Raw genomic sequence first — 22,164 nt, 5'->3', positions numbered from 1 at the left:
TGAGATCTTCCTGTCTCTGCCTTTCAGAATAAAAGCAGAGCATAATTTTAAAATATAAGTCTGTGACGGACCGGAAAATGTCACCAAAACTCTCAGCTTCAAACAGCCGTTGAATAAATACGCCTCTCCGGACATGCACACATCCCGAGCCCCTCCCACGATTTCCGCACCAGCGGGAATTGTCTAGTTAGGGGCTCGGGCTTCGACACGAGCCACTCTCCTCTCCATTGCAAAGCAATGGGAGGGAGAGTTGTTCTCCTGCTGCGGTTTATTCCGTTTTATATTCACTGTTTTTCGCCGTTTTTCGGTCGCTAACTAGTCCTAGGGCTTTGAGAAAACCAAAACAAATTATATATCAAAACGTGCGGCTTCATCGGGAATCCCGGGCTATGACTTTTCTAAGAAATTCGTCATTTTATCGCAGAATTATTCGCAAAAAACTGCCAAAAAAGTCCCATAGGAAATGAATGGGGACCGAAAAAAATCGGCTCAAAAATCCACTTTTTTTCCAAACGCCACTGCTTCGCCATACGTTCACCTAGAAACTTCATTTAACCATCAAAACGCAGTGATTTTTCTTGTCTCCGCAGGAATGTATTTTATGTCTGGCTGAGATTTACAGTTTTTGATCAGTGAGTCCTCAAAAAAGTGAAATTTTCAAAATCTGCTCTGGTTAGAGTGCGGCATGTCAGTTGGTAGAGTGGAGGAGAGGTGAAAAATCCGCCTGAAAATTTCACGATCGCATCGCCCTCACGACCAAACGATAAATGTTAGGGGAATGAAATTCGGTCAGATTGTAGACAATTTTCCTGAGATTCAAATGAATCCAAGTTTGAAGATCTCGCTCTATCTGAAGGGAAATGGCAGGCAGCAGTTTAGACCAAAGTCGCACCCTTCTCCCCATTAGAACCAATGTAAACTGAATCATCTGCCTCATGGAGGGACAGTGTTTTTTAAATCGCTGTAACTCGGTCATTTCTCAGAATATTTGGAAAATAATTACATTTATGGAAAGCCACAGCCTTCCTCTCGCTCACGGTCATTTTAGTTTTCAGCTAGCATTCACGGTTCGCCCACAATTAGCGCCAGAACGAGACGTTGCGCGCTGCTGCTGAGAAGCACTTTTTTGCTGTCTGTGGCAGGCACCGTTGCTATGGGGGCCATAGCAACCGCTCTTACACACGCGCAGGCATGGTCGCACGCACACACACAGACTCATTGGTGTGCCACACCCACGTTCACGCCCAATACCTACACAGGAGCTGCATTTCAGCCTGAAAATCAGTTCAACCTCTCAGCTTCACACAGCCTTTACAGCAGGGGTGTCAAACTCAGTTCCAACACACCTGATTCAAATGATCAGGCTCGTTATCAGGCTTCTGCTGAGCTTTATGATGTAAGAAGGAAACATCGAGAACACAGAGGATAGTGGACCTCCAGGAACTGAGTTTGACACCCCTGCTTTACAGTAACTCCAATCCAAATGTTGACCAGGTGAGATCTTCCTGTCTCTGCCTTTCAAAATAAAAGCACAGCGCAATTTCAAAATAAAAGCCAGCGATGGGCCTGAAAACACCAGTTAAACCTCTCAGCTTCACACAGCCTTTACAATAACTCCAATCCACATTTTGACCAGGTGAGATCTTCCTGTCTCTGCCTTTCAAAATAAAAGCACAGCACACTTTCAAAATAAAAGCCCTCCACACACCGGAAAACACCAGTTAAACCCCTCAGCTTCACACAGCCTTTACAGTAACTCCAATCCAAATTTTGACCAGGTGAGATCTTCCTGTCTCTGCCTTTCAAAATAAAAGCACAGCACAATTTCAAAATAAAAGCCAGCGATGGGCCTGAAAACACCAGTTAAACCTCTCAGCTTCACACAGCCTTTACAATAACTCCAATCCAAATTTTGACCAGGTGAGATCTTCCTGTCTCTGCCTTTCAAAATTACTTTACAGCACAATTTGCCAGTTAAACCTCTCAGCTTCACACAGCCTTTTGAGTAACTCCAATCCAAATTTTGACCAGGTGAGATCTTCCTGTCTCTACCTTTCAAAATTACTTTACTGCACAATTTGCCAGTTAAACCTCTCAGCTTCACACAGCCCTTTGAGTAACTCCAATCCAAATTTTGACCAGGTGAGATCTTCTTGTCTCTGCCTTTCAAAATAAAAGCACAGCACAATTTGAAAATAAAAGCCTGTGACGGACCAAAAAATACCCCTCTCCTGCCCAGCTCCGGACATGCACACATCCCGAGCCCCTCCCACGATTTCCGCGTGCGGGAATTGTCTAGTTAGGGGCTCGGGCTTCGACACGAGCCACTCTCCTCTCCATTGCAAAGCAATGGGAGGAGAGTGGCTCGTGGCGAAGCCACGAGCCACTATTGTTCTCCTGTGAAAAAAGCGTTTATTATTCTTCACGTTTCCGCCGTTTTTCGGTCGCTAACTAGTCCTAGGGCTTTGAGAAAACCAAAACAATTATACATCAAAACGTGCGGCTTCATCGGGAATCCCGGGCTATGACTTTTCTAAGAAATTCGTCATTTTTTCGCAGAGTTATTCGCAAAAAACTGCGAAAAAAGTCCCATAGAAAATGAATGGGGAGTGAAAAAAATCGCCAGAAAAAATCCACTTTTTTCCAAACGCCACTGCTTCGTCATACGTTCACCTAGAAACTTCATTTAACCATCAAAACGCAGGGATTTTTCTTGTCTCCACAGGAATGTATTTTATGTCAGGCTGAGATTTATAGTTTTTCGTCAGTGAGTCCTCAAAAAGTGAAAATTCTCAAAATCTGCTCTGGTTAGAGTGCGGCATGTCAGTTGGTAGAGTGGAGGAGAGGAGAAAAATCCGCCTGAAAATTTCACGATCGCATCGCCCTCACAACCAAACGATAAATGTTAGGAGAATGAAATTTGGTCAGATTGTAGACAATTTTCCTGGGATTCAAATGAATCCAAGTTTGAAGACCTAGCTCTTTCTGAAGGGAAATGGCAGGCAGCAGTTTAGACCAAAGTCGCACCGTTCTCCCATAAGAACCAATGTAAACTGAATCATCTGGCTCATGGAGGGACAGTGTTTTTTAAATCGCTGTAACTCGGTCATTTCTCTCAATATTTGGAAAATAATCATATCTATGGATAGCCACAGCCTTCCTCTCGCTCACGGTCATTTTAGTTTTCAGCTCGCATTAACGGTTCGCCCACAATTAGCGCCAGAACGAGACGTTGCGCGGTGCTGCTGAGAAGCACTTTTCTGCTGTCTGTGGAAGGCACCGTTGCTATGGGGGCCCATAGCAACCGCCCTTACACACGCGCAGGCATGCTCGCACGCACACACACAGACTCATTGGTGTGCCACACCCACCTTCACACCCAATACCTCCACAGGAGCTGCATTTCAGCCTGAAAATCACTGAAACCTCTCAGCTTCACACAGCCTTGAGAGCAGGGGTGTCAAACTCAGTTCCAACACACCTGATTCAAATGATCAGGCTCGTTATCAGGCTTCTACTGAGCTTAATGATGAGCTGATTATTTGAATCAGGTGTGTTGGAAGAGGGAAACATCTAAAACATAGAGGATAGTGGACCTCGAGGAACTGAGTTTGACACCCCTGCTTTAGAGTAACTCCAATCCAAATGTTGACCAGGTGAGATCTTCATGTCTTTCCCTTTCAAAATAAAAGCACAGCACAATTTCAAAATAAAAGCCTGTGATGGGCCTGAAAACACCAGTTAAACCTCTCAGCTTCACACAGCCTTTACAATAACTCCAATCCAAATTTTGACCAGGTGAGATCTCCCTGTCTCTGTCTTTCAAAATAAAAGCACAGCACAATTTCTAAAAAAAAGCCTGCGATGGGCCTGAAAACACCAGTTAAACCTCTCAGCTTCACACAGCCTTTACTCCAATCCAAAGTTTAACCAGGTCTGATCTTCCTGTCTCTGGCTTTAAAATAAAAGCACAGCAGAATTTCAAAATAAAAGCCTGCAACAGACCAAAAAAATGCCAGTTAAACCTCTCAGCTTCACACAGCTTTCAGAGTAACTCCAATCCAAATTTTGACCAGGTGAGGTCTTCCTGTCTCTGCCTTTCAAAATAAAAGCACAGCACAATTTCAAAATAAAAGCCTGTGACAGACTGGAAATGCCAGTTAAACATCTCAGCTTCACACAGCCTTTAGAGTATCTCCAATCCAAATTTTGACCAGGTGAGATCTTCCTGTCTCTGCCTTTCAAAATTACTTTACAGCACAATTTGCCAGTTAAACCTCTCAGCTTAACACAGCCTTTAGAGTAACTCCAATCCTCTATGTTTTACATGTTTACCTCATCCAACACACCTGATTCAAATGATCAGGCTCGTTATCAGGCTTCTGCTGAGCTTAATAATAAGCTGATCATTTTAATCAGGAGTGTTGGAAGAGGGACACATCTAAAACATAGAGTATAGTGGTCCTCCAGGAACTGAGTTTGACACCCCTGCTTTACAGTAACTCCAATCGAAATTTTGACCAGGTGAGATCTTCTTGTCTCTGCCTTTCAAAGTAAAAGCACAGCACAATTTCAAAATAAAAGCCTGCGACAGACTGGAAACGCCAGTTAAACCTCTCACCTTCACACAGCCTTTAGAGTAAATATGCCTATTCCGCGCTGCTCCGGACATGCACACATCCCGAGCCCCTCCCACGATTTCCGCACCAGCGGGAATTGTCTAGTATTTCCATTACTACCCCAATATCATTTTTCTTCACGTTTTCGCCGATTTTCGGTCGCTAACTCGTCCTAGGCCTTTGAGAAAACCAAAACAAATTATATATCAAAACGTGCGGCTTCATCGGGAATAGTGTGCTATGACTTTTGTAAGACATTCGTCATTTTTTCGCAGAATTATTCGCAAAAAACTGCCAAAAAAGTCCCATAGAAAATGAATGGGGAGCGAAAAAAATCGGCTCAAAAAATCCACTATTTTCAAAACGCCACTCCTTCGCCATACATTCACCTAGAAACTTCATTTAACCATCAAAACGCAGTGATTTTTCTTGTCTCCGCAGGAATGTAGTTTATGTCAGGCTGAGATTTACAGTTTTTGATCAGTGAGTCCTCAAAAAAGTGAAAATTCTCAAAATTTGCTCTGGTTAGAGTGCGGCATGTCAGTTGGTAGAGTGGAGGAGAGGAGAAAAATTCGCCTGAAAATTTCACGATCGCATCGCCCTCACGACCAAACGATAAACGTTAGGGGAATGAAATTTGGTCAGATTGTCGACAATTTTCCTGGGATTCAAATGAATCCAAGTTTGAAGACCTAGCTCTTTCTGAAGTGAAATGGCAGGCAGCAGTTTAGACCAAAGTTGCACCGTTCTCCCCATTAGAACCAATGTAAACTGAATCATCTGGCTCATGGTGGGACAGTGTTTTTTAAATCGCTGTAACTCGGTCATTTCTCACAATATTTGGAAAATAATTACATTCATGGAAAGCCACAGCCTTCCTCTCGCTCACGGTCATTTCGGTTTTCAGCTAGCATTCACGGTTAGCCCACAATTAGCGCCAGAACTCGACGTTGCGCGCTGCTGCTGAGAAGCAGTTTTTTGCTGTCTGTGGCAGGCACCGTTGCTATGGGGGCCCATAGCAACCGCCCTTACACACGCGCAGGCATGGTCGCACGCACACACACAGACTCATTGGACTGCCACACCCACCTTCACACCCAATACCTCCACAGGAGCTGCATTTCAGCCTGAAAATCAGTTAAACCTCTCAGCTTCACACAGCCTTTACAGCAGGGGTGTCAAACTCAGTTCCAACACACCTGATTCAAATGATCAGGCTCGTTATAACGCTTCTGCTGATTATTTGAATCAGGTGTGTTGGAAGAAGGAAAGATCTAGAACATAGAGGATAGTTGACCTCCAGGAACTGAGTTTGACACCCGTGCTTTAGAGTAACTCCAATCCAAATGTTGACCAGGTGAGATCTTCCTGTCATTGCCTTTCAAAATAAAAGCACAGCACAATTTCAAAATAAAAGCCTGTGACGGACTGGAAACGTCAGTTAAACCTCTCTGCTTCACACAGCCTTTAGAGTAACTCAAATCCAAATTTTGACCAGGTGAGATCTTCTTGTCTCTTCCTCTCAAAATAAAAGCACAGCACAATTTGCCTGTTAGAATTCTCAGCTTCACACAGCCTTTACAGTAACTCCAATCCAAATTTTGACCAGGTGAGATCTTCTTGCCTCTCGTGCGCTGCTCCGGACATGCACATATCCCGAGCCCCTCCCACGATTTCCGCACCAGCGGGAATTGTCTAGTTAGGGGCTCGGGCTTCGACACGAGCCACTCTCCTCTCCATTGCAAAGCAATGGGAGGAGAGTGGCTCGTGGCGAAGCCACGAGCCACTATTGTTCTCCTGCTGCGTTTATTATTATATTTTCTTCACGTTTCCGCCGTTTTTCGGTCGCTAACTCGTCCTAGGGCTTTGAGAAAATCAAAACAAATTATATATCAAAACGTGCGGCTTCATCGGGAATCCCGGGCTATGACTTTTCTAAGACATTCGTCATTTTTTCGCAGAATTATTCGCAAAAAACTGCCAAAAAAGTCCCATAGGAAATGAATGGGGACCGAAAAAAATCGGCTCAAAAAATCCCCTTTTTTCCAAACGCCACTGCTTCGCCATACGTTCACCTAGAAACTTCATTTAACCATCAAAACGCAGTAATTTTTCTTGTCTCCGCAGGAATGTATTTTCTGTCAGGCTGAGATTTACAGTTTTTGATCAGTGAGTCCTCAAAAAAGTGAAAATTTTCAAAATCTGCTCTGTTTAGAGTGCGGCATGTCAGTTGGTAGAGTGGAGGAGAGGTGAAAAATTCGCCTGAAAATTTCACGATCGCATCGCCCTCACGACCAAACTATAAATGTTAGGGGAATGAAATTTGGTCAGATTGTAAACAATTTTCCTGGGATTCAAATGAATCCAAGTTTGAAGACCTAGCTCTTTCTGACGTGAAATGGCAGGCAGCAGTTTAGACCAAAGTCGCACCGTTCTCTCCATAAGAACCAATGTAAACTGAATCATCTGCCTCATGGAGGGACAGTGTTTTTTAAATCGCTGTAACTCGGTCATTTCTCACAATATTTGGAAAATAATTACATTTATGGAAAGCCACGGCCTTCCTCTCGCTCACGGTCATTTCGGTTTTCAGCTACCATTCACGGTTAGCCCACAGTTAGTGCCAGAACGAGACGTTGCGCGCTGCTGCTGAGAAGCACTTTTCTGCTGTCTGTGGCAGGCACCGTTGCTATGGGGGCCCATAGCAACCGCCCTTACACACGCGCAGGCATGGTCGCACGCACACACACAGACTCATTGGTGTGCCACACCCACCTTCACACCCAATACCTCCACAGGAGCTGCATTTCATCCTGAAAATCACTGAAACCTCTCAGCTTCACACAGCCTTTAGAGCAGGGGTGTCAAACTCAGTTCCAACACACCTGATTCAAATGATCAGGCTCGTTATCAGGCTTCTGCTGAGCTTGATGATGAGCTGATTATTTGAAACAGGTGTGTTGGAAGAGGGAAACATCTAAAACATAGAGGATAGTGGACCTCCAGGAACTGAGTTTGACACCCCTGCTTTAGAGTAACTCCAATCCAAATGTTGACCAGGTGAGATCTTCCTGTCTTTCTCTTTCAAAATAAAAGCACAGCACAATTTCAAAATAAAAGCCTGCGATGGGCCTGAAAACACCAGTTAAACCTCTCAGCTTCACACATCCTTTGCAATAACTCCAATCCAAATTTTGACCAGGTGAGATCTTCCTGTCTTTGCCTTTCAAAATAAAAGCACAGCACAATTTCAAAATAAAAGCCTGCCATGGACCAGAAATGCCAGTTGAACCTCTCAGCTTCACACAGCCTTTACTCTAATCCAATTTTAGACCAGGTGAGATCTTCTTGTCTCTGCCTTTCAAAATAAAAGCACAACACAATTTCAAAATAAAAGCCTGCGATGAACCGGAAAACGCCAGTTTAACCTCTCAGCTTCACACAGCCTTTACAGTAACTCCAATCCAAATTTTGACCAGGTGAGATCTTCCTGTCATTGTCTTTCAAAATAAAAGCACAGCACAATTTCAAAATAAAAGCCTGCGACAGGCTGGAAACGCCAGTTCAACCTCTCAGCTTCACACAGCCTTTAGAGTAACTCCAATCCAAATTTTGACCAGGTGAGATCTTCCTGTCTCTTCCTCTCAAAATAAAAGCACAGCACAATTTGCCTGTTAGACTTCTCAGCTTCACACAGCCTTTACATTAACTCCAATCCAAATTTTGACCAGGTGAGATCTTCTTGCCTCTCCTTCGCTGCTCCGGACATGCACCCATCCCGAGCCCCTCCCACGATTTCCGCATCAGCGGGAATTGTCTAGTTAGGGGCTCGGGCTTCGACACGAGCCACTCTCCTCTCCATTGCAAAGCAATGGGAGGAGAGTGGCTCGTGGCGAAGCCACGAGCCACTATTGTTCTCCTGTTGCGTTTATTATTCCGTTTTCTTCACGTTTCCGCCGATTTTCGGTCGCTAACTCGTCCTAGGGCTTTGAGAAAACCAAAACAAATTATACATCAAAACGTGCGGCTTCATCGGGAATAGTGTGCTATGACTTTTCTAAGAAATTCGTCATTTTTTCGCAGAATTATTCGCAAAAAACTGCCAAAAAAGTCCCATAGAAAATGAATGGGGAGTGAAAAAAATCGGCTCAAAAAATCCACTTTTTTCCAAACGCCACTGCTTCTCCATACGTTCACCTAGAAACTTCATTTAACCATCAAAACGCAGTGATTTTTCTTGTCTTCGCAGGAATGTAGTTTATGTCAGGCTGAGATTTAAAGTTTTTCATCAGTGAGTCCTCAAAAAAGTGAAAATTCTCAAAATTTGCTCTGGTTAGAGTGCGGCATGTCAGTTGGTAGAGTGGAGGAGAGGTGAAAAATCCGCCTGAAAATTTCCCGATCGCATCGCCCTCACGACCAAACGATAAACGTTAGGGGAATGAAATTTGGTCAGATTGTAGACAATTTTCCTGGGATTCAAATGAATCCAAGTTTGAAGACCTAGCTCTTTCAGAAGTGAAATGGCAGGCAGCAGTTTAGAGCAAAGTCGCACCGTTCTCTCCATAAGAACCAATGTAAACTGGATCATCTGCCTCATGGAGGGACAGTGTTTTTTAAATCGCTGTAACTCGGTCATTTCTCAGAATATTTGGAAAATAATTACATTTATGGAAAGCCACAGCCCTCCTCTCGCTCACGGTCATGTCGGTTTTCAGCTAGCATTCACGGTTAGCCCACAATTAACGCCAGAACGAGACGTTGCGCGCTGCTGCTGAGAAGCACTTTTTTGCTGTCTGTGGCAGGCACCGTTGCTATGGGGGCCATAGCAACCGCCCTTACACACGCGCAGGCATGGTCCCACGCACACACACAGACTCATTGGTGTGCCACACCCACCTTCACACCCAATACCTCCACAGGAGCTGCATTTCAGCCTGTAAATCAGATCTACCTCTCAGCTTCACACAGCCTTTAGAGCAGGGGTATCAAACTCAGTTCCAACACACCTGATTCAAATGATCAGGCTCGTTATCAGGCTTCTGCTGAGCTTGATGATGAGCTGATTATTTGAATCAGGTGTGTTGTAAGACGGAAACATCTGGAACACAGAGGATAGTGGACCTCCAGGAACTGAGTTTGACTCCCCTGCTTTAGAGTAACTCCAATCCCAATGTTGACCAGGTGAGATCTTCCTGTCTTTCCCTTTCAAAATAAAAGCACAGCACACTTTCAAAATAAAATCCTTCCACACACCGGAAAACACCAGTTAAACCCCTCAGCTTCACACAGCCTTTACAGTAACTCCAATCCAAATGTTGACCAGGTGAGATCTGCCTGTCTGTGCCTTTCAAAATAAAAGCACAGCAAAATTTCAAAATCAAAGGCTGTGAAAGACTGGAAATGCCAGTTAAACCTCTCAGCTTCACACAGCATTTACATTAACTCCAATCTAAATTTTGACCAGGTGAGATCTTCCTGTCTCTGCCTTTCAAAATGAAAGCACAGCACAATTTCAAAATAAAAGCCTGCGACAGACCGGAAAACGCCAGTTTAACCTCTCAGCTTCACACAGCCTTTCGAGCAGGGGTGTCAAACTCAGTTCCAACACACCTGATTCAAATGATCAGGCTCGTTATCAGGCTTCTGCTGAGCTTAATGATGAGCTAATCATTTGAATCAGGTGTGTTGTAAGAAGGAAACATCTGGAACACAGAGGATAGTGGTTTTCCAGGAACTGAGTTTGAGACCCCTGCTTTACAGTAACTCCAATGCAAATGTTGACCAGATGAGATCTTCCTGTCTCTGCCTTTCAAAATAAAAGCACAGCACAATTTCAAAATGAAAGCCTGCGATTGGCCTGAAAACACCAGTTAAACCTCTCTGCTTCACACAGCCTTTTGAGTAACTCCAATCCAAATTTTGACCAGGTGATATCTTCCCGTCTCTGCCTTTCAAAATAAAAGCACAGCACAATTTGCCAGGTACATCTCTCAGCTTCACACAGCCTTTAGACTAACTCCAATTCAAATGTTGACGAGGTGAGATCTTCCTGTCTCTGCCTTTCAAAATAAAAGCACACCAAAATTTCAAAATAAAAGCCAGCGATGAACCGGAAAACGCCAGTTAAACCTCTCAGCTTCACACAGCCTTTTGAGTAACTCCAATCCAAATTTTGACCAGGTCAGATCTTCCTGTCTCTGCCTTTCAAAATAAAAGCACGTCAAAATTTCAAAATAAAAGCCTGCAACAGACCAAAAAATGCCAGTTAAAACTCTCAGCTTCACACAGCCTTTAGAGTAACTCCAATCAAAATTTTGACCAGGTGAGATCTTCCTGTCTTTGCCTTTCAAAATAAAAGCACAGCACAATTTCAAAATAAAAGCCTGTGACGGACTGGAAACGCCAGTTAAACCTCTCTGATTCACACAGCCTTTACAGTAACTCCAATCCAAATTTTGACCAGGTAAACGCCGAAATACGCCTCTACAGACATGCACACATCCCGAGCCCCTCCCACGATTTCCGCGAGCGGGAATTGTCTAGTTAGGGGCTCGGGCTTCGACACGAGCCACTCTCCTCTCCATTGCAAAGCAATGGGAGGAGAGTGGCTCGTGGCGAAGCCACGAGCCACTATTGTTCTCCTGCTGCGTTTATTCTCTTTTTTCTTCACGTTTCCGCCGTTTTTCGGTCGCTAACTAGTCCTAGGGCTTTGAGAAAACCAAAACAAATTATATATCAAAACGTGCGGCTTCATCGGGAATAGTGTGCTATGACTTTTCTAAGACATTCGTCATTTTTTCGCAGAATTATTCGCAAAAAACTGCCAAAAAAGTCCCATAGAAAATCAATGGGGAGCGAAAAAAATCGACTCAAAAAATCCACTATTTTCAAAACGCCACTCCTTCGCCATACGTTCACCTAGAAACTTCATTTAACCATCAAAACGCAGTGATTTTTCTTGTCTCCGCAGGAATGTAGTTTATGTCAGGCTGAGATTTACAGTTGTTGATCAGTGAGTCCTCAAAAAAGTGAAAATTCTCAAAATCTGCTCTGGTTAGAGTGCAGCATGTCAGTTGGTAGAGTGGAGGAGAGGTGAAAAATCCGCCTGAAAATTTCCCGATCGCATCGCCCTCACGACCAAACGATAAATGTTAGGTGAATGAAATTTGGTCAGATTGTAGACAATTTTCCTGGGATTCAAATGAATCCAAGTTTGAAGACCTAGCTCTTTCTGAAGGGAAATGGCAGGCAGCAGTTTAGACCAAAGTTGCACCGTTCTCTCCATAGGAACCAATGTAAACTGAATCATCTGCCTCACGGAGGGACAGTGTTTTTTAAATCGCTGTAACTCGGTCATTTCTCACAATATTTGGAAAATAATTACATTTATGGTTAGCCACAGCCTTCCTCTCGCTCACGGTCATTTCGGTTTTCAGCTAGCATTAACGGTTAGACCACAATTAGCGCCAGAACGGGACGTTGCGCTCTGCTGCTGAGAAGCACTTTTCTGCTGTCTGTGGCAGGCACCGTTGCTATGGGGGCCATAGCAACCGCCCTTACACACGCGCAGGCATGGTCTCACGCACACACACAGACTCACTGGATGGCCACACCCACCTTCACACCCAATACCTCCACAGGAGCTGCATTTCAGCCTGTAAATCAGATCTACCTCTCAGCTTCACACAGCCTTTAGAGCAGGGGTGTCAAACTATGTTCCAACACACCTGATTCAAATGATCAGGCTCGTTATCAGGCTTCTGCTGAGCTTGATGATGAGCTGATTATTTGAATCAGGTGTGTTGTAAGACGGAATCATCTGGAACACAGAGGATAGTGGACCTCCAGGAACTGAGTTTGACTCCCCTGCTTTAGAGTAACTCCAATCCCAATGTTGACCAGGTGAGATCTTCCTGTCTCTGCCTTTCAAAATAAAAGCACAGCACAATTTCAAAATAAAAGCCTGTGACGAACTGGAAACGCCAGTTAAACCTCTCACCTTCACACAGCCTTTACAGTAACTCCAATCCAAATTTTGACCAGGTGAGATCTTCCTGTCTCTGCCTTTCAAAATAAAAGCACAGCACAATTTCTAAATAAAAGCCTACAATGAACGACAAGACGCCAGTTAAACCTCTCAGCTTCACACAGCCTTCACTCTAATCCAATTTTTGACCAGGTGAGATCTTCCTGTCTTTGCCTTTCAAAATAAAAGCACAGCACAATTTGCCATTTAAGACTCTCAGCTTCACACAGCCTTTAGAGTAACTCCAATCCAAATTTTGACCAGGTGACATCTTCCTGTCTCTGCCTTTCAAAATAAAAGCACAGCACAATTTCAAAATAAAAGCCTGCCACGGACCGGAAAACGCCGAAATACGCCTCTCCCATGCCACTCCGGACATGCACACATCCCGAGCCCCTCCCACGATTTCCGCGAGCGGGAATTGTCTAGTATTTCCATTACTACCCCAATATCATTTTTTCTTCACGTTTCCGCCGATTTTCGGTCGCTAACTCGTCCTAGGGCTTTGAGAAAACCAAAGCAAATTATACATCAAAACGTGCGGCTTCATCGGGAATCCCGGGCTATGACTTTTCTAAGAAATTCGTCATTTTTTCGCAGAATTATTTGCAAAAAACTGCGAAAAAAGTCCCATAGGAAATGAATGGGGAGTGAAAAAAATCGGCTTGAAAAATCAACTTTTTTCCAAACGCCACTGCTTCGCCATACGTTCACCTAGAAACTTCATTTAACCATCAAAATGCAGTGGTTTTTCTTGTCTTCGTAGGAATGTATTTTATGTCAGGCTGAGATTTATAGTTTTTGATCAGTGAGTCCTCAAAAAAGTGAAAATTCTCAAAATCTGCTCTGGTTAGAGTGCGGCATGTCAGTTGGTAGAGTGGAGGAGAGGAGAAAAATCCGCCTGAAAATTTCACGATCGCATCGCCCTCACGACTAAACGATAAATGTCAGGGGAATGAAATTTGGTCAGATTGTAGACAAATTTCCTGGGATTCAAATGAATCCAAGTTTGAAGACCTAGCTCTTTCTGAAGTGAAATGGCAGGCAGCAGTTTAGACCAAAGTCGCACTGTTCTCCCCATTAGAACCAATGTAAACTGAATCATCTGGCTCATGGAGGGACAGTGTTTTTTAAATCGCTGTAACTCGGTCATTTCTCACAATATTTGGAAAATAATTACATTTCTGGTTAGCCACAGCCTTCCTCTCGCTCACGGTCATTTTACTTTTCAGCTAGCACTCACGGTTAGCCCACAGTTAGCGCCAGAACGAGACGTTGCGCGCTGCTGCTGAGAAGCACTTTTCTGCTGTCTGTGGCAGGCACCGTTGCTATGGGGGCCCATAGCAACCGCCCTTACACACGCGCAGGCATGGTGGCACGCACACACACAGACTCATTGGAGTGCCACACCCACCTTCACACCCAATACCTCCACAGGAGCTGCATTTCAGCCTGAAAATCAGTTAAACCTCTCAGCTTCACACAGCCTTTAGAGCAGGGGTGTCAAACTCAGTTCCAACACACCTGATTCAAATGATCAGGCTCGTTATCAGGCTTCTGCTGCGCTTGATGATGAGGTGATTATTTGAATCAGGTGTGTTGGAAGAGGGAAACATCTAAAACATAGAGGATAGTGGACCTCCAGGAACTGAGTTTGACACCCCTGCTTTAGAGTAACTCCAATCCAAATTTTGACCAGGTGAGATCTTCCTGTCTCTGCCTTTCAAAATAAAAGCACAGCACAATTTCAAAATAAAAGCCTGCAACGGACTGGAAACGCCAGTTAAACTTCTCAGCTTCACAGAGCCTTTACAGTAACTCCAATCCAAATGTTGACCAGGTCAGATCTTCCTGTCTCTGCCTTTCAAAATAAAAGCACAGCACAATTTCAAAATAAAAGCCTGTGACGGACTGAAAACTCCAGTTAAACCTCTCAGCTTCACACAGCCTTTACAGTAACTCCAATTAAAATGTTGACCAGGTGAGATCTTCCTGTCTGTGCCTTTCAAAATAAAAGAACAGCACAATTTCAAAATAAAAGCCTGCGATGGGCATGAAAACACCAGTTAATCCTCTCAGCTTCACACAGCCTTTAGAGCAGGGGTGTAAAACTCAGTTCCAACACACCTGATTCAAATGATCAGGCTCGTTATCAGGCTTCTGCTGAGCTTGATGATGAGCTGATTATTTGAATCAGGTGTGTTGTAAGAAGGAAACATCTAGAACATAGAGGATAGTTGACCTCCAGGAACTCAGTTTGACACCCCAGCTTTAGAGTAACTCCAATCCAAATTTTGACCAGGTGAGATCTTCCTGTCTCTGCCTTTCACAATAAAAGCACAGCACAATTTCAAAATAAAAGCCTGTGTGTTGGACTAGAAACGCCAATTTAACCTCTCAGCTTCACACAGCCTTTAGAGTAACTCCAATCGAAATGTTGACCAGGTCTGATCTTCTTGTCTCTTCCTCTCCAAATAAAAGCACAGCACAATTTGCCTGTTAGACTTCTCAGCTTCACACAGCCTTTACAGTAACTCCAATCCAAATTTTGACCAGGTGAGATCTTATTGCCTCTCGTGCGCTGCTCCGGACATGCACCCATCCCGAGCCCCTCCCACGATTTCCGCGTGCGGGAATTGTCTAGTTAGGGGCTCGGGGCTGCAGTATGCAGCCCGAGCCACTATTGTTCTCCTGCTGCGTTTATTAGGGGCTCGGGCTTCGGCACGAGCCACTCTCCTCTCCATTGCAAAGCAATGGGAGGAGAGTGGCTCGTGGCGAAGCCACGAGCCACTATTGTTCTCCTGTGAAAAAAGCGTTTATTATTCTTCACGTTTCCGCCGTTTTTCGGTCGCTAACTAGTCCTAGGGCTTTGAGAGAACCAAAACAAATTATATATCAAAACGTGCGGCTTCATCGGGAATCCCGGGCTATGACTTTTCTAAGAAATTTGTCATTTTTTCGCAGAATTATTCGCAAAAAACTGCGAAAAAAGTCCCATAGGAAATGAATGGGGAGCGAAAAAAATCGGCTCAAAAAATCCACTTTTTTCCAAACGCCACTGCTTCGCCATACGTTCACCTAGAAACTTCATTTAACCATCAAAACGCAGTGATTTTTCTTGTCTCCACAGGAATGTATTTTATGTCAGGCTGAGATTTACAGTTTTTCATCAGTGAGTCCTCAAAAAAGTTAAAATTCTCAAAATCTGCTCTGGTTAGAGTGCGGCATGTCAGTTGGTAGAGTGGAGGAGAGGTGAAAAATCCGCCTGAAAATTTGCCGATCGCATCGCCCTCACGACCAAACGATAAATGTCAGGGGAATGAAATTTGGTCAGATTGTAGACAAATTTCCTGGGGTTCAAATGAATCCAAGTTTGAAGACCTAGCTCTTTCTGAAGTCAAATGGCAGGCAGCAGTTTAGAGCAAAGTCGCACCGTTCTCTCCATAAGAACCAATGTAAACTGGATCATCTGCCTCATGGAGGGACAGTGTTTTTTAAATCGCTGTAACTCGGTCATTTCTCACAATATTTGGAAAATAATTACATTTATGGTTGGCCACGGCCTTCCTCTCGCTCACGGTCATTTCGGTTTTCAGCTACCATTCACGGTTAGCCCACAGTTAGCGCCAGAACGAGATGTTGCGCGGTGCTGCTGAGAAGCCCTTTTTTGCTGTCTGTGGCAGGCACCGTTGCTATGGGGGCCCATAGCAACCGCCCTTACACACGCGCAGGCATGTTCGCACGCACACACACAGACTCATTGGTGTGCCACACCCACCTTCACACCCAATACCTCCACAGGAGCTGCATTTCAGCCTGAAAATCAGTTCAACCTCTCAGCTTCACACAGCCTTCATAGCAGGGGTGTCAAACTCAGTTCCAACACACCTGATTCAAATGATCAGGCTCGTTATCAGGCTTCCTCTGAGCTTGATGATGAACTGATTATTTGAAACAGGTGTGTTGGAAGAGGGAAAGATCTAGAACATAGAGGATAGTTGACCTCCAGGAACTGAGTTTGACACCCCTGCTTTAGAGTAACTCCAATCCAAATGTTGACCAGGTGAGATCTTCCTTTCTTTCCCTTTCAAAATAAAAGCACAGCACAATTTCAAAATAAAAGCCAGCCATGGGCCTGAAAACACCAGTTAAACCTCTCAGCTTCACACAGCCTTTACAATAACTCCAATCCAAATTTTGACCAGGTGAGATCTTCCTGTCTCTGCCTTTCAAAATACAAGCACAGCACAATTTCTAAATAAAAGCCTGCGACAGACTGGAAATGCCAGTTCAACATCTCAGCTTCACACAGCCTTTAGAACAGGGGTGTCAAACTCAGTTCCAACACACCTGATACAAATGATCAGGCTCGTTATCAGGCTTCTGCTGAGCTTAATGATAGCTAATCATTTGAATCAGGTGTGTTGTAAGAAGGAAACATCTAGAACACAGAGGATAGTGGTCCTCCAGGAACTGAGTTTGACACCCCAGCTTTACAGTAACTCCAATCCAAATTTTGACCAGGTGAGATCTTCCTGTCTCTGCCTTTCAAATTAAAAGCACAGCACAATTTGCCAGTTAAACCGCTCAGCTTCACACAGCCTTCACAGTAACTCCAATTAAAATGTTGACCAGGTGAGATCTTCCTGTCTCTGCCTTTCAAAATAAAAGCACAGCACAATTTCAAAATAAAAGCCTGCAACAGACCAAAAAATGCCAGTTAAACCTCTCAGCTTCACACAGCCTTTAGAGTAACTCCAATTCAAATTTTGACCAGGTCAGATCTTCCTGTCTCTGCCTTTCAAAATAAAAGCACAGCACAATTTGCCAGTTAAACCTCTCAGCTTAACACAGCCTTTACAGTAACTCCAATCCAAATTTTGACCAGGTGTGATCTTCCTGTCGCTGCCTTTCAAAATAAAAGCACAGCACAATTTTAAAAAAAAGCCTGAGACAGACTGGAAATGCCAGTTAAACCTCTCAGCTTCATACAGCCTTTATAGTAACTCCAATCCAAATTTTGACCAGGTGAGATCTTCCTGTCTCTGCCTTTCAAAATTACTTTACAGCACAATTTGCCAGTTAAACCTCTCAGCTTCACACAGCTTTCAGAGTAACTCCAATCCAAATTTTGACCAGGTGAGGTCTTCCTGTCTCTGCCTTTCAAAATAAAAGCACAGCACAATTTCAAAATAAAAGCCTGCGACAGACTGGAAATGCCAGTTAAACATCTCAGCTTCACACAGCCTTTAGAGTATCTCCAATCCAAATTTTGACCAGGTGAGATCTTCCTGTCTCTGCCTTTCAAAATTACTTTACAGCACAATTTGCCAGTTAAACCTCTCAGCTTCACACAGCCTTTTGAGTAACTCCAATCCAAATTTTGACCAGGTGAGATCTTCTTGTCTCTGCCTTTCAAAATAAAAGCACAGCACAATTTCAAAATAAAAGCCTGCGACAGACTGGAAACACCAGTTAAACCTCTCAGCTTAACTCAACCTTTACAGTAACTCCAATCCAAAGTTTGACCAGGTGAGATTTTCCTGTCTCTGCCTTTCAAAATACGGACCAAGAAATACCCCTCTCCTGCCCAGCTCCGGACATGCACACATCCCGAGCCCCTCCCACGATTTCCGCACCAGCGGGAATTGTCTAGTTAGGGGCTCGGGCTTCGACACGAGCCACTCTCCTCTCCATTGCAAAGCAATGGGAGGAGAGTGGCTCGTGGCGAAGCCACGAGCCACTATTGTTCTCCTGCTGCGTTTATCTTTTATTATTATTAACGTTTCCGCCGTTTTTCGGTCGCTAACTCGTCCTAGGGCTTTGAGAAAACCAAAACAAATTATATATCAAAACGTGCGGCTTCATCGGGAATCCCGGGCTATGACTTTTCTAAGACATTCGTCATTTTTTCGCAGAATTATTCGCAAAAAACTGCGAAAAAAGTCCCATAGAAAATGAATGGGGAGTGAAAAAAATCGGCTCAAAAAATCCACTGTTTTCCAAACGCCACTGCTTCGCCATACGTTCACCTAGAAACGTCATTTAACCATCAAAACGCAGTGATTTTTCTTGTCTCCGCAGGAATGTAGTTTGTGTCAGGCTGAGATTTACAGTTTTTGATCAGTGAGTCCTCAAAAAAGTGAAAATTTTCAAAATTTGCTCTGTTTAGAGTGCGGCATGTCAATTAGTAGAGTGGACGAGAGGAGAAAAATCTACCTGAAAATTTCCCGATCGCATCGCCCTCACGACCAAACTATAAATGTTAGGGGAATCAAATTTGGTCAGATTGTAAACAATTTTCCTGGGATTCAAATGAATCCAAGTTTGAAGACCTAGCTCTTTCTGAAGTGAAATGGCAGGCAGCAGTTTAGACCAAAGTCGCACCGTTCTCTCCATAAGAACCAATGTAAACTGAATCATCTGCCTCATGGAGGGACAGTGTTTTTTAAATCGCTGCAACTCGGTCATTTCTCACAATATTTGAAAAATAATTACATTTATGGAAAGCCACGGCCTTCCTCTCACTCACGGTCATTTTAGTTTTCAGCTAGCATTCACGGTTAGCCCACAATTAGCGCCAGAACGAGACGTTGCGCGCTGCTGCTGAGAAGCACTTTTCTGCTGTCTGTGGCAGGCACCGTTGCTATGGGGCCCATAGCAACCGCCCTTACACACGCGCAGGCATGCTCCCACACACACACACAGACTCATTGGAGTGCCACACCCACCTTCACACCCAATACCTCCACAGGAGCTGCATTTCAGCCTGAAAATCAGTTCAACCTCTCAGCTTCACACAGCCTTTAGAGCAGGGGTGCCAAACTCAGTTCCAACACACCTGATTCAAATGATCAGGCTCGTTATCAGGCTTCTGCTGAGCTTAATGATGAGCTGATTATTTGAATCAGGTGTGTTGTAAGATTGAAACATCTGGAACATAGAGGATAGTGAACCTCCAGGAACTGAGTTAGACACCCCTGCTATAGAGTAACTCTAATCCAAATTTTGACCAGGTGAGATCTTCCTGTTTCTGCCTTTCAAAATAAAAGCACAGCAAAATTTCAAAATAAAAGTCTGTGACGGACCAGAAAACGCCAGTTTAACCTGTCAACTTCACACAGACTTTACAGTAACTCCAATCCAAATGTTGACCAGGTGAGATCTTCCTGTCTCTGCCTCTCACAATAAAAGCACAGCACAATTTCAAAATAAAAGCCTGCGACAGGCTGGAAACGCCAGTTCAACCTCTCAGCTTCACACATCCTTTAGAGCAGGGGTGTCAAACTCAGTTCCAACACACCTGATTCAAATGATCAGGCTCGTTATCAGGCTTCTGCTGAGCATGATGATGAGCTGATTATTTGAATGAGGTGTGTTGGAAGAGGGAAACATCGAGAACATAGAGGCTAGTGGACCTCCAGGAACTGAGTTTGACACCCCTGCTTGAGAGTAACTCCAATCCAAATGTTGACCAGGTGAGATCTTCCTGTCTTTCCCTTTCAAAATAAAAGCACTGCACGATTTCAAAATAAAAGCCTGCGATGGGCCTGAAAACACCTATTAAACCTCTCTGCTTCACACAGCCTTTACAATAACTCCAATCCAAATTTTGACCAGGTGAGATCTTCCTGTCTCTGCCTTTCAAAATAAAAGCACAGCACAATTTGCCAGTTAAACCTCTCAGCTTCACACAGCCTTTAGAGTAACTCCAATTCAAATTTTGACCAGGTGAGATCTTCCTGTCTCTGCCTTTCAAAACAAAAGCACAGCACAATTTCAAAATAAAAGCCTGTGACGGACCGGAAAATACCCCTCTCCTGCACCGCTCCGGACATGCACCCATCCCGAGCCCCTCCCACGATTTCCGCGTGCGGGAATTGTCTAGTTATATTTTCTTCACGTTTCCGCCATTTTTCGGTCGCTAACTCGTCCTAGGGCTTTGAGAAAATCAAAACAAATTATATATCAAAACGTGCGGCTTCATCGGGAATCCCGGGCTATGACTTTTCTAAGACATTCGTCATTTTTTCGCAGAATTATTCGCAAAAAACTGCCAAAAAAGTCCCATAGGAAATGAATGGGGACCGAAAAAATCGGCTCAAAAAATCCCCTTTTTTCCAAACGCCACTGCTTCGCCATACGTTCACCTAGAAACTTCATTTAACCATCAAAACGCAGTAATTTTTCTTGTCTCCGCAGGAATGTATTTTCTGTCAGGCTGAGATTTACAGTTTTTGATCAGTGAGTCCTCAAAAAAGTGAAAATTTTCAAAATCTGCTCTGTTTAGAGTGCGGCATGTCAGTTGGTAGAGTGGAGGAGAGGTGAAAAATTCGCCTGAAAATTTCACGATCGCATCGCCCTCACGACCAAACTATAAATGTTAGGGGAATGAAATTTGGTCAGATTGTAAACAATTTTCCTGGGATTCAAATGAATCCAAGTTTGAAGACCTAGCTCTTTCTGACGTGAAATGGCAGGCAGCAGTTTAGACCAAAGTCGCACCGTTCTCTCCATAAGAACCAATGTAAACTGAATCATCTGCCTCATGGAGGGACAGTGTTTTTTAAATCGCTGTAACTCGGTCATTTCTCACAAGATTTGGAAAATAATTACATTTATGGAAAGCCACAGCCTTCCTCTCGCTCACGGTCATTTTAGTTTTCAGCTACCATTAACGGTTCGCCCACAATTAGCGCCAGAACGAGATGTTGCGCGCTGCTGCTGAGAAGCACTTTTTTGCTGTCTGTGGCAGGCACCGTTGCTATGGGGGCCCATAGCAACCGCTCTTACACACGCGCAGGCATGGTCGCACGCACACACACAGACTCATTGGTGTGCCACACCCACCTTCACACCCAATACCTCCACAGGAGCTGCATTTCAGCCTGAAAATCAGTTCAACCTCTCAGCTTCACACAGCCTTTACAGCAGGGGTGTCAAACTCACTTCCAACACACCTGATTCAAATGATCAGGCTCGTTATCAGGCTTTTGCTGAGCTTAATGATAGTGTATCATTTGAATCAGGTGTGTTGTAAGAAGGAAACATCTAAAACATAGAGGATAGTGGTCCTCCAGAAACTGAGTTTGACACCCCTGCTTTAGAGTAACTCCAATCCAAATGTTGACCAGGTGAGATCTTCCTGTCTTTCCCTTTCAAAATAAAAGCACAGCACAATTTCAAAATAAAAGCCTGCGATGGGCCTGAAAACACCAGTTAAACCTCTCAGCTTCACACAGCCTTTAGAGCAGGGGTGTCAAACTCAGTTCCAACACACCTGATTCAAATGATCAGGCTCGTTATCAGGCTTCTGCTGAGCTTGATGATGAGCTGCTTATTTGAATCAGGTGTGTTGTAAGAAGGAAACATCTAGAACATAGAGGATAGTGGACCTCCAGGAACTGACTTTGACACACCTGCTTTAGAGTAACTCCAATCCAAATGTTGACCAGGTGAGATCTTCCTGTCTTTGCCTTTCAAAATAAAAGCACAGCACAATTTCAAAATAAAAGCCTT

Source organism: Acanthochromis polyacanthus, chromosome 16, assembly GCF_021347895.1.
Source record: "Acanthochromis polyacanthus isolate Apoly-LR-REF ecotype Palm Island chromosome 16, KAUST_Apoly_ChrSc, whole genome shotgun sequence".
NCBI lineage: Eukaryota > Metazoa > Chordata > Actinopteri > Pomacentridae > Acanthochromis > Acanthochromis polyacanthus.
This window is presented reverse-complemented; position numbering follows the sequence as displayed.